The sequence below is a fragment of the Argiope bruennichi genome, chromosome 4 (assembly GCF_947563725.1).
Source record: "Argiope bruennichi chromosome 4, qqArgBrue1.1, whole genome shotgun sequence".
Taxonomy (NCBI): domain Eukaryota; kingdom Metazoa; phylum Arthropoda; class Arachnida; order Araneae; family Araneidae; genus Argiope; species Argiope bruennichi.
In genome coordinates, this window is record NC_079154.1 from 38978890 (window position 1) to 38993741 (window position 14852).

The window sequence follows — 14852 nt, forward strand, 5'->3', positions numbered from 1 at the left end:
AATTTCACCTCCCCAGTTAAGGGTTAATGACTTAATTATTCTGAATTCTCTGAATTCGTAAGAATTCAGAGAATGTATAATTTGGAAATCAAGTTGTAATTTTAGTTGGCGATAAATCGTCAACTATAACAACCTTATGCATTATTTTCTAATAACCTTATTTCAATAAGTTGAAATTATCCCTGAAGAAACAATCTTTATCTTTTAAATGAACAATAATTTAACTTATTTGGTTTATTTCTTTAAAAAAGCATTGCGCGAGTTAGGCAATAACACTGCGATTTCCAAGAGAAACACTACAACAGCAGAAGATAGATAATTCAAAAACTATACAATGAAAGTCGACTCCAAAACAAAACTACATTAGCAGACGATAGATGTTTCAAAAGCTATTCTGTGAAAACCGACTCCAAAATATAAAAAAGGGATAAATCGCTAATATGTTGCCTACGCATTTTGAGGCCACAACAATTTGTTGCCTTCAAATCGCTTCAAAAACCTCAAGTCAAAACAACATCATGTTCTCATATAATAATAAATTACAATTTCTAACCTTTTGTGCTATTTGTTCAGTGATTCTAAGAAATTCAAGACAAATTAATAACATTTAACCTTTTAGGAATTAGATTATTTGGACACTGGTGTCTTTGAGATTTCACATAGAATAAAATAAAATAAGATGAGAGAAAAATATTTCATAAAATTTTAATGCAAGATATTCTAACATTAAATTTAATCTGGAATCGAAAGAAAATCTTCCCAAAGATTCATTTCGATTGTACTTAATTTGAGAATAAATCATTTTACATTAATTAATAAGTCTTAATTTCAAATTTATTGAAAATTACCATTTTTGACAATAAATTTTTATAAAACACGATTTGACGATATCTTGTTCTTAAGAAAGAGATACATATGTAAATATGAAAGTTATAAATCATTTGGAAATAAAAAAAAATGAAAAAAAATTCCTTTCTCAAGCTGGAAAACGGAAGTAGATTCGTTTTTCTATATTCAATACAAATATATTACTCTGATATAGAAAATATCTTCCATGAAATCGAGTCTATAATCCACAATCTCTAGTCATGATGTCTAAACCATCATATCTTCAGAAAAATTAGAAAAAAAAATTCAAACGTACTTTTACAATGATGGTATCGATAAGTAAAATTCGGAAAAAAATAGCACTTTTCGTTATAACTGTGGATAATAGCTAATTACTTCAGTTTGTTCATATCACACAACAATCGATAGGAATTTATATTTCTTTGATAAAATCAATTGTTGTTTTTTTTCAAAAATTGGAGAAAAAAAAGGATTTTGACTACTTTTGCTTGTAAATATTCAAATAAATGGAAAATTTTAGTTCAACATTTACTTGCCTTTAACAGACCACTAGTAGACTATACTGGTGTTGCTTCACTTTATTGCAGAATTCTCTAATCGTCTCTTTAAAACTCTTACATAAATAAAAATAAAGATAATTTTTGTTTACTAAGGGATTCATTTTATCTTTTTTATTGTTGCATTCAAAATGTATACATAACATTTAGACTTTGCAGATTCATCTACATAAGTTATGGGCTAATAATTAATTGTAATGATTTTCAGCTGTTTACTTCTTTCATTTACTCACGATGAATAAAAACGAAATCAATAAGAAGTCACAATCAATACTATTTTTATACAATGTATGCTTTTTTCATTAAAGAGTAGAACCGAAAATTATATCTGCAATAAAAAAATGTTATACATTTTCAGTTTTTTTTTCTCGCCTATAGCAAGTATCAAAGCATTTGACAATCGATTTATCATCAGAAATTTGTTACATTATTCATCGATTGGGAATCTCGAAATGTGGAATTTGAATTGTTCAGTCCAAAATAGATACTCCATATTATTTATTTATTTTTTATTTAGCATTCTAAAAAGCATGAGGACTGTTTTTGTGCCCTATATTTTTTCCACTGGAAGTTTACATAGAAATAATCTGAAAATAATTTATTCATTGTATGAGATAATGAGAGCAATTAAAAATAATTAGGAATTCCACATCCGCTTAATTTTGTGTAAGATTCCGAAACCACTAATTTTTTAAAGCATTTTGTGTTCTGTATGAAACGAATTAAAACACACCTCTTGTTTTCTTTTAACAATATGGTTTGTTTTATTCGAATCTACGAAATTATTTTAAAACTACACTTATTAAATAAGAATTTAATGAGATAGTCATCATGTAATTTTTCATAACAATACCTGTAAGATGCTCTCAAATTTATTGCGCATATCATATTAAATAATTTTTAATATTTATAGTTTAAATATTTAAATGTTATTCATAATAATACGGTACTATAATTAATGTTAAAAGAATTATATAAAATTTGAATTTTATCCCTATTTTTTTAATATTGATAAAGTAAATAACCAGCAATTCGATTGCCAGTTGAATACTTTTGTACTCCATTGACGTATAAATAATTATTACTTTATAACGATATTTGTTGATTTTAATGGTATATTTTTATGTGATTCTTTTTAACTTCAAAATATTGATTTATGTCATTTTTATGAATTTTCTGTCCTTAATTTTTTTTAATTATTACAAAAAAAACTCATAATCAAAACAAAAAGAGAGATAGATAAAGATATATTACTTAAAGTCAAAACACAAGAACAAACTCATACATTTCATGGGTTTTAAGCTGAGATCTTATTTGACAGATGTTTACTTAATATCAAATTACTGATTTCTATTCCCAATTTTATCAAATTATGAAAAAAAAAATTAAAAATTGCTAAAAGTTTTTATAATAATTAGTAGAGTGTCAAACAATTAAAACCCTTTTACATCAATATGAATTCGTTAAAAAGTGCATTGCTGTCTTAGGCCTAGCTAGTTTTCTATTTCTATGAAGCTTTTATTCAATAATTTATATATAAGCATTTATTATATAATCTAAAACTCAATTGTTTTCTAATGTAAGTAAAGTGCATTATTATTACAATTTTTGTCGATACAAATACATACTATTGAATTAGATGTAGAATCCAATAGTTTGTATAGACGATATATAGTTTTTTTCCAGATAATCTCTAATTTGTCAAAAAGAGCTTTTTTATCATAGTGCCTGTAATTTTTTCATTTATCTTTTTTGAGTAATCAGTATAAATTTGGTATTATGATGAAATAAATAAGTTTCAAATTATCATAAATAAATAAATATTCTTTATCATTCAATTTCAAGAGTCCCTAAAAGAATTTTGTATTAATTTCATAGATATTATTCGTAGCCATAAGTCCAATGGAACATTGAACTTTAGTGAATCGACGAAGGTCATAAACACCTAAAAGTTTTAAATAGAACAGCTTAAAACAATCTACCATCATTCTCACTATTCCCAAGATGAACAAACTAATTATTATCTATTGGCAGTATACCGTTTTAGGGAAATTCCTATCTAAAAATTATATATTTTTTAAATGATAAGATTAATAGCAATGCAAACCACTTGAAGTACTTTCTACTCTATTTTGGTACTTGAATGATAAATGATGAATGAGTGATGAATCAGGCAAATTTTCACAAATTATTTTTTAACATTCATCAATATTAGCGATATATTTTTAGCTGTTTTACAATCTTCTGATTATAGTCTTTTAGCTTAGCTTACAATACATTAGCTTACCGAACTAATATTTTTTTAATAGTTGAGTCTTTTAAAGCAATGTTTAATAACAAAAATATGATATTAGGACAGGATTTTTTTGTTATTAATAATCAATTTGTAAAACATAATATTCAAATCACGTAAGAATTTGCATTATTTCTATAAAACTACATTTGAAATTTCAAAAGGGAAGAACTCTATTTATGCATTATTAATAATAAGCTTTTTTATCCATTGCTATTTTGCAATTACGAAAATATACATTAATTACATTACATACTATTTCTAATGTTAATTTCTTTCTTTCTTTCTTTCTTCTGTTTTGCATTATAACAAATGCTAGAACTGGTAACATAATTGGACTGTAGTATTCAAGTGGCAGTATGGATGGGAAAAATAGAAACAAAATGTGAATCCCAGCATTATCCAATCCGCAATATTAATATCCATGAAGCATGATGTGTTTGGAAAAATTAGTTAGGTTATTTTTATAGAGTTTTTCGTGTATGTGATGGTATATTGTAATTACTCTTGTTAATGTGGGTTTTTTTTTTTTGTGTTCTATTAGAATACAAAAAAAAAATTATTTAAAACAAAAAGTGATTGATTTTCTTTATGACAGTAAAATATAAAAATATTCAGAGAGAGAAATTAAATCGTATTCGAAAACCTGTGAATTTTTATAGATATATTTCTATTTTTTTAAAGTTTCAATGATATTGTCTTCCAAGACACTCAGAAAAACACCCATTACAAAATAGGAATCCTTTTAAGAACTAGAATTCGTGGCAGAGTACAAAATCGCTTCCAGGTTTATATTGCTCTCATATTAAGATGGCTTATAAATTAGTAGAGTTATAGAACAACATATTAGTTTCTCTCAAATCATTATATATTATCAAAAACTAATTGATATTATTTAACTTTTAAGGTAAAACATTATCAACAGTTTCCTTCATTAATTGGAGTTTTAATATTAAAAATAATTTCTCACTTAATATTGAGTAAGTCAGAAAATGAGTTATGGATGAACATTAGAATTTGCAATTAGTTTTGGTATACTAAGTTTGAGCATTCTTTTAGGCTATAAAAGGATCATAGATTAATTTCTATGACCCCTTGGATGTTTCAGTGAATATTTTACAAAACTTTGTTGAATTTTTGTCCTTCCTACAAAGTGCAGCTTGTTATATTTACACAGCATTTATTTTTCTAGTTAACGGTCGTAGACATGTACATCTAGTTAAAACTTTTCAAATGAAGAATACATTCATGCTATGGTACTAATGTAAACACTAAAAATCTTGAAATCTAAATTTTATCTTTGAGCCTGTTCCCTTTAATTATATTTAGGAATTCACGAATATCCTAAAAATTATAAAAAAAAATCTTTAGTTTAAATCTTTAGTTTTTAGTTTTAATCTTTTTATAAAAATGGAGGTATTTGATTTCAAACTTTGAGCTGAATCAATTTATGCGTGGATGTGATACTACACAAATTTGAATAATCCCGACTTATTTATAGAAAAGCTGCTGACTATTTGCATTACGATGTTATTTGGCCGGTTCTTCCTAGGAATTCCTCATTTCCATGTTATCAATTCAAATTATTTTGACCTTTTCAGTCTATATAAATCAATCTAAAATCCAAATTCTTGTGAATAGAGTTCAACTCATATTTTAAAAGGAAATATATCAGTGAATAGTTGTCTTAAAAAGATCTGAATAATGTAGAAGAAATATTATTTAATGTAATTGGTAACTTATACTTAAAGACAGACTAACAGGATTTTAATGCCAACTAAAACTTTGAAATTTCTATATATTTAAAACAGTTTGTAAAAATATTAAACAAATGATTTACAACTTTATATGTTTATATCGATATCAGAAACTAAACAAAGCAAATTTGCTTTAGGAAAACGCACAATAAAATAAGGAAAGTTTAAAAGTAAACAATCATCAAGTGTTTTCAGTTTCCCAGCAACAAAACTGGGTTTCATTTATCGAAAACAGTTAAATGTCAAACGAATCTTTGATCGGAAATTGAATTCCGTGTCAAAGAACATTTCTATGATTGCAGATATTTCAGAATCTGTCACGTAGCTGCGTCACGAAATCCATTAGAGTTTATCCATTAAGAAAACAAAAGACCTAACTGTTAGTGAATTAAAGATGTTGTTTTTGATTTTCATCGGTTTCAGATATCAATGAAAATACTTCATGTGTTCTATATTTTGTTACAAACAAAATTAACAATTGCCACTTCTTTAAATTATTCACTTTTGCACGGAATGAGTACTTATCCTATTAACACAGGATATTGTATGATATATCCAAGATGTTCGATACTTTTGAATGCCAACCAATATTGTGAACATATTTTTAAAAAAATGTGGGCATTTTGTACTAATCGAGGAATTTCTTAAACCATATCTACATAAAAGCTCTTCTAATGAGATTTTTAAAAAAAATTGAAATATTTTATAGAATGTATATATTTTAAATATACATTGTATATTATATTATATATATATATATATATATATATATATATATATATATATATATATATATGGTATCTTTATTATTTATTTTTTAATTAAGGTTATTTCTAATAACAATAAATGTAATTTGAACAACATTAAAATAATGGAAAGCATTATTACAAATTACATTCAAAAATATTTTTATTTTTATTTTTAAATAGAATACAATTTGAATATCATTAAAATTTGGAGCATAGAAAAGACTCACAGTTTGATATAAACGGAAAGATCACAGCTTAATATATATTATTTTTAAAAATTATGAATAAAAAAATTTACATAAAAAAATTTTACATTATTCTTTGTTAAGATTCTTGATAATTTTTTTTTAAATATCCCATGTGAGAAGTCTTAACCCACAATGGATAAATATATGGTATTGCATAATTTCCGAAACAATGTCTGTTTCGTTGAGTGCCAAACAACAAACATTAGATGCTATTCGAATAAAATAACGTTTGTTTTTCTTATGTAATTCCGAATAAGCAGTTAAAATTTGATTCTGTAGACATACGATATGTTACAATTATTTGCATTTAAATTTTCTTCAAAAGATATTACCATCAAGATTCTTTTTATCATCTGAGAGAAAGAAAAAAAATAATCTTATTCTTAAATTAGGTTTCGATTTTTAATAGTGTTTTAATCACATTATCTTTCTTTAATTATTTCTGGACATTAGAACTTGAAAACCTCATTCTTAAAATTTGCAAATGCAGAATCAAACTCAATGATATATCATTAATTTAATAATTTAATGAACCTCAAATTTTGTCAAAAACTACGTTAAACAATGTACTAGGGTTACAAGAGCAAATTGGTCTCAATATAGGTGTGAATAATTCGTAAAGTCTATTAGCACAAAATATTAAAAAAATATCAATTGATGTAGATCGATATTCTGAATGCTGTATAGTACCGATGAGATATCATTGAAATATTTTAAAACATCTTATACTATTTCAGTATCCTTTTAAATGTCAGTTATATGTTTACTAAGTTTTTACTGAAAATCAATATATCAAGTTAAAAATTATAATGTAAAAGAGTGTTAGCCCAATATATAAAATATTCGACGATGCTAACAATTTGAAAAATTTTAGAGCATAGGACTAAATAATATATGAACAAATATTAAAATACCATTCCTTGCTAATTTTAAAAGGAAAATTGTATGGAATAATTACATACATAAACCTCTTCTGTTTATATAATTTGAAATTACACAGAAATGCATATCTTTTACATTGATAGATATTATAAAAATAATAAATTAATTAAATAATTCAAAGTATGCCATATTTAAAATATCCATGTTTCTGAATTAAAGAAGTTTTAATCAATATTTCCTTTTTGTTTGGTTTGCATTTTTATTTTTTTTAATATACAGTGATACTCGAATTGTTAATTGTTTTTCGGAAAAAAGTGATGTCAGCATTTTTTTTCAAGTGTAGTAATCAAAAGGAGTATTAGACAATCTTTTCCATGGAACAGAATTTAATATAATTTAATCTATTTAAAATATTTAAATATATTTTACGGTAATAAAGTTATTTTGACTATAAATCTATACGATATCAATGGAAATTAATTTATAACTGGAAGCACCTAACCAGTAATTAAATTAATTACTGGAGAGAATCATACCTGAAAAAAAATATCGTAGTATTTTTTGGAATATTTAATTATTAAACATTGAAATATTTATTTAATTTATACCACCAATGTTATGATTCGCTGCTTTCCCAAAATGATCTTATGCTTCCGGTGAAACTTATAGGAAGTCATGCGAAAAGTGAACTTCAATGGTATTATGTAACGCTACGATATTAATGAGGAGTTTTCTTGGAGTAGCTATTTTAATTTCAAATAACTGGGGTGTAAAATAACAGTTATTCGCTGTTACAATAGTCTGTCTCTTCAAGAAGAACGTGGGGAAGATTTGGATATCTTTCAAGGATGAAATGGACTGTCAAACTAATACTGTCATTATTTATAGGCTGGCTCACTGTCTTTGAATTGCGACATGCGCTTGAGATACTGCACACTTAAAAATCATGCATAATTGTCTCCATTATAAATAATTTAACATAGAACTATGAAATGTGTTAGGTGCTAATTATTTCATCGATAAAATGTGCTTGCAAAAAATGTTTTTAAAAATAATAATAAAAGATAATTTAATAAAAAAATTAAAATGTTGTTTTCTTTCTTTAACAAATATCAAAGTGTATTATTGCAAAAAACTATTTATTAATCAATTTTAAATTTCAAAAATGAGTTTGCAAATTATACAAATTTTACTTCCTTTCAATTTAGTCCTTTCTTTTAATAATTTTGAATAACAGTTTTAAGTATATTTAATAAAAAAAGTTTTCCAACCTATTTCGATTATTTTAAACTTATTATTTTAAAATGCGCTTTTCTGTATTCTTTGTAATTCTGAAGTAATAGCAAATAATCTTTGTGACAAATTGTATTTCGTCAAGAGGAAATATTTGTGGAATTTTCTGCATTCCTCGGGACTAAAAAGTTGAGAGTGAAATTTCACAACAACAAATTTATAATAAGTAATCGATTATGATTTGGGGACAAAACAAATATCTTTTAATTTGATTTCATGTTAAACCTTTCACTCCATTTATTGTAGTGCATATACAGTTACAATTTGTTATAACGATACAGTTTGTCAAAAGCTTTTTTTTTTGGGGGGGGAGGCTATTTTTTCAGGTATGAAGTATTTAATTTTTTATAAGCAACCAAAGGCTTAAACAAAAAACTCAAAATAATGAATTTAAAAATAGTTAAGGGATAAAACTCTCATTGCATTTTGAAACATATAGATTTTGAAAAAAGAAAATAAAAAATATTTACAAGTTATATGGGAATAAAAATAGTAACACATTTTCTTTTCCTAATTTTATGGCATTGCGAAAATAATTTTTTATTCAATTTTAAACCCCAAAGGTTTAAAAAAATAGTAAAATTTCAATTAAATTAAATTTAAGAATTTAATTTAAGTTTTTAAAAAAACATTCTGAACAATTATTATTCAAGAATTAAATTCTTGTGAAATTCAGTAGTTCAAGGCCCATTGGCTTACCCTAAGGAACATTTAAAACTATTTATTCATCATCGTCATAAAACGATTCTCGTATGATGCGGCATGCAGATAATATATTAGCCTCTAAATATATATAATGTTAAAATCTACGAAACGAATTTCCTGAAACATCCACTGAGACGCCATTATTTATAAGCTTTTATTGTCAAGCAATAAATATCTTGTAGAAAGTAATTTGAAAATCAGCGAATTGTAACATTTATGTGTTTATTAATTAGAATACGAGGTTGTTGCTATTGGAATTGCTTAGTATTTATTTTTTTATAATCTTGCATTGTAAAAAATGAAATGTAACAGCTTATTATATTTCTTTATGTATTTTCTTTCTTAAAATTTATCTATATAATCTTACACAGCATACAATTTTTCAAACTAGGACTGGTGTGTTAATGCTTATATTGAATTGATATTTTCTCAGAAATTTTGACCAGTCTTATTGCGATGTTAAACGAGAGTTTAAACCTTGACACGTTCTCAGAAACTCATAAATGTGATTTAAACTTGGGGCTTATCGAAATTGCGTTACGATTCTAATACCAAGTGCCAAGGATTTTACCAGCTGGTTTTGAAATCTACGATCTTTTTTCGATTTATGTTATTAGTTCGTAAGAGTTACGTCTTTTCTTACTTCTCTAAAAATAGCTTTTTTTGTATGGTATATATGACTCCCCTTAACATCTTTTCGTTCATAAAATAACTTATGTTAAATCTTTTTTTTTATTATTTATAATTTTCTAGTTACATTTATTTTATTTCCCCTCAATAACAGAATTAATAGTTTTTGAAAATATATCCTGATGGTATTTGAGTTTTTTTCCTTAAAAATATTTGGGATTTCGATTCACAAACTCAAAATTGTTTTTAATCGTTTGACTAATGAACTAATGTCTCAGTTCAGTGGATAAATGAAAAACAAAATGTTTTCAAAATTCTTTAGAGTAGAAAACTCAGAAGATAATTTCTTAGATCGCAGGTTATAAATTGCATATTATTCAGATATATGGAAAATATTTCGCTTAAAGGATACTTCGCCCATTGGGTACTTTTTTTTATCATCTTGTGTACAAAGTATATGAAGAGAAATTATCGTAATTATCAAAAATTTCAATTTCAAGGTATCGACGAATCCTCGCGTTTGAGCCAGAGGTTAAGAACCTTGAGTTCAGGAACTCCTTGATACTTCCCTCAAACCGGTAATCATCTGAACCCAGAAAGGCAACTCTGGAATTCTATCTGTCCATCACTCTGCCTTCTTTGTTTGTGAATACGATAATGAAAAAATATATAGATGAATGAAATACTGTATACCCACTTAATTATGTAAAATTATATTAAAATTAAAATATATAAGGGAAATCTGACCTTATAAATGCAATCATGCAAGTGTGATAACACAAAAATACAGAGAGATAAATGGATTAAAGTTGCATACAAATTCTTCATGATAATTGAAGTTCTGCATTACATTTTCGACCCAATCTGTCAAAGGTTAAGTTCATTAGTTGGCTCCTATATTTTCTTGAACGTGAATACAAAAATTCAAAAACTCAGACTGGAAAAATATAAAAACTGCTAAGCGGTCCGGATTTGTACATATGAGTGAATTTTTGATCTATTCGATGGAAATCAAGGCATTGCAAAACGCATTGTAAGTTTTTCTTATTATATTATGACATACATAATTTATCTTACGCAATATTACATGTAGAATTCGGATAGGATACATCCACGTTTGCAGACTATCGTCGTCTTTTTTTTTCCTTATCGTCACATTCCTTCCTATCAGGGAGGAATTTAAGTCATTTGCGATTATATAATGATGCCCCTTTATAAATTAACTAGATAATTTAGCTTAATGTTTTAACCCTTTTACACTTTATTACGTATAAATGACTTATTTTAAAATAATTATTTTTATTTTAGAACTTTGTGAACGGGTTGCCAGTGGGTTTATTTCATTTTGATGTAACGACTCATGTCAGTGACGTATCCACTTTTGCAGTCAGTATTATTTAAGCAGTTGCTATTTAATATTAACATTTTGATAAATATGCTAACACCATGAAGCTGATAAACTCTGACTACTTATAATTGATACTGATTGGTATTAAATAATTAGAATAACTGGAATTAAAAATATTCTAATATTTTATAATTACTAAAATTTTTATTTCTTAAAAATTTATTTAGTATGTAACTTGGCTAATAACATCTCTGATCAATCGACTCCCTTGAACTCAGCAGCAGCAGGCATAGTTCCCTTTGCAGAAAATTTGCCTCTGCTTCTTACACTATTCATCCCTTCTATATGTGCTGCCGAAGAAGCAGAAAAAAAAAAGGAGAGCAATTGTTATATTGTTATATATATACGAAAATAGAAAATTGGAGTAATATATCATCTCTATTCAATTATTATATTTTAATTAAAAATAAGTAAGACATTTCAAAAGAAATTTTAGTGTATAATTTATAAATTCTTTTATCGCTTCATTTTATGTAGATGAAAAAAGTATTAAACAAACAAACAAAAAAAAAACATAATAGAATTTCGTTTGCCATTTCTGTCTGAAAATTTTCGGAATATTTTCAACATAAAATCTCACATAACGATCTACATTTATATAAGTTCATGTCTCAAATTTGAGAAGTTTTATAACATGCAGCAAACAGTTTTAACGAAGCCATTATTTTCTTTCTAAAACCATTCATTCATTCATTTTACGAAGTAACATAACTAAAATATCAGGAGAAAAACTCTAATAAAAATTGGCAGTTACTTCCTATAATGATAATTTTAATGAATAAAATTAATTTAATAATCATTTAACATTATTTTTTTTATTTAATGATTTTTGCATTTCCTGTAATTACTGTATTATCTGTTAGCCATTCTTACGTTTCATGTTTTCTCACTAAAATCAAACAATCTAACTCATAAATTGACATTACTAGTTCCTTGTTGCACTTACTGACGAAAAAGAAATGCATTAGCTAATGTACTCACAAGATGCATCTTTTTTATAAGCCAGTAATGACAAAAAACTACATTCCGTCTAGAACATTATAGACTGCTAACTACTTTTTCCACTCAAAGTCATTATCATGATCCAATGATAAAACTTGTTTGTTATCTCGCTTTAAAAAAAATCTAGAATTACTGTACACGTCAAGTTTACAATGCACCAGCAAAGATTAACTAAAAGAATGTATGGAAATATGTAAACATCACATAAATGCATTGAGAAATAACACAGTGTTTCTTCAGATGTATATAAATAAATTCTTTATGAAAAAGAGATATGCAACGCCGAACGCTCACTTCATAACTTCTGTTATGAGAGAAACTAGATGGATTATCTCGGAAAACGACATTCCGTTCACAATGCTGGCTTTGCTAAATTAAGAAGAAACAACACTTAATTAAAATTCATTCGATAAATTATAATTTGAAATACTAAACTATATATTTTAAATATATGAAACATATAGTTTTGGATATTTATTTCATTTGTATTTTGATTATTTGAATAATTCTTTCCTCAAAAAATTGTATTAATTTAAACTAATAAAACTGCTACTATATTATGCAATTCTTTATTTTTTCATCACTTATTTTGATGAATTAAAATAAGTGATGCAACAGTTAATATTTTCAAGTATTTTTTATTATCGTTTGAATAAACTTAAACAATGATTTTATTCCATTAATATGAATTATTAGTCTCACTTTATTAAAAGCTACAAATCTCATATAAATAGATTTGTAAAAAAAATTTAATGCTTTTTATTATGCAAAATAATATAAAAGCAAGAATGATTGTGATCGGATTGCTAAAAAATAATAATTAATGATTATATAATCCTATATTTTGCAACTTTTATAACTGACAATCTTACCAATCTATCTTTAAATTTTTTACATTTTTTCATTGAATTAATGAATAATATTCAATGTTTGCATCATGTGTTATTGAATATTTCAATGAATATTTTCTCAGATTTAATTAAAATTATGAAAAAATTGCTCAAACAAAAAAAATATTAATGTTATTTTCAATAAGTAGTTTCTTTTTATTAAATTACATGCCATTTTGTTCAAAAAATTAATTAGGAATGACTGTAAAATTTTGAACCTTAACTTTTATTTGAATTCTAAATTTAGATATTCATTATTCACTTTTAAGTTACAATTTTGGAAAAAAATAATGATGAAATTATTTTTAAAAAAGAAAATATTTAAAAGTTATAGTATTTTATGGAATGCTTAAAATGTATGAATTCTTTTTTATTTATTATACTTTCTAAAAAAACCTAGAAAGAATCAAAAACACACGCAAAAAATTTGAATTACAAACTTATTGCCAGCATCTTCGTTCAAAATTTTTATTCCCAGTAGGAGACATTTTGTAAAAAGATATCCTTAAATTTAATTAACTACCTGTTTGCCTCCAAGTACCTGTCAATCTTCAACTATTTTTTAAATAACTTAATTGAATTTTATACCGTGAGGGATAAAGACGATTTCCTTTCCCCAAAATTGAATTTGACAGGAAAAAATATGAATAAGCTCCAAAAATACATCTAACCTTTTTAACAAGCGGAAAGGAAAAAAAGTATTATGGATAAAAATACGAGCTTTAGGCTGTTTTCTTTATACATTACTGTAGGACATAATACTTATACTTTAGAAGATTACTACAACTTTTGTTTTATTTCCTGCAAAAATTTATCTTCTCTTATAAAAAAACTAATATTTTAATGACCCCTCCTTCATATATTGCGAAAAGCCACCTCTTCCATCCCCTAAAAAAAGAAAAAAAGAACAATACCTCGCACTTTCATGAATATGATAATCGTTCCACTCACATAAAAACGAAGAGGGAAATTTTTCATCACAATCCTGTTTAATTTTTTGTAAAATACTGAATATTCTTAAAGCAGAGTTAGTAGTTTCGATTTTTTTATTCAAAAGTAATAATTTTAATTGTCTTATCAATTATTATCAACTTGTGAAAGAAACCCTAATTAACTGCAAATAATTTGTGTAAAACTACTATTCAACGTATTATTCTAATTTCATTCAATGTAATCCTGTAAACTGAGTTTCATAAAGCGTGTTATATGTAGAGAAATCTCTTAACCACGAGATGGACGAAGGTTTCACCTTTCAATCAAATCTTTATTAATACTATGGCAATAAGGCATAGGACTTAATAAGGCATAGGACTTTTCCCAAGGCTGTTAATAATTTATTACTTCGTACTTTAACTTAGCTTGTTTATTAAAACCATCGATATTAAGATATCAAATCTGTAACAGAAATATAACTTTGTGAGGATTCCTAAATTAATATTTTTATTGGTTCTTTAATATGCAAGCTGAACAATATGACATCAAAACTACGAATGTCAGAATAGCAAGAATACAATTGAATCTCGTTGAATCGCCACCTATGCCATGGGCATTTGATACCAACATCGAGCTCTTACATCTTCCATCTCTTC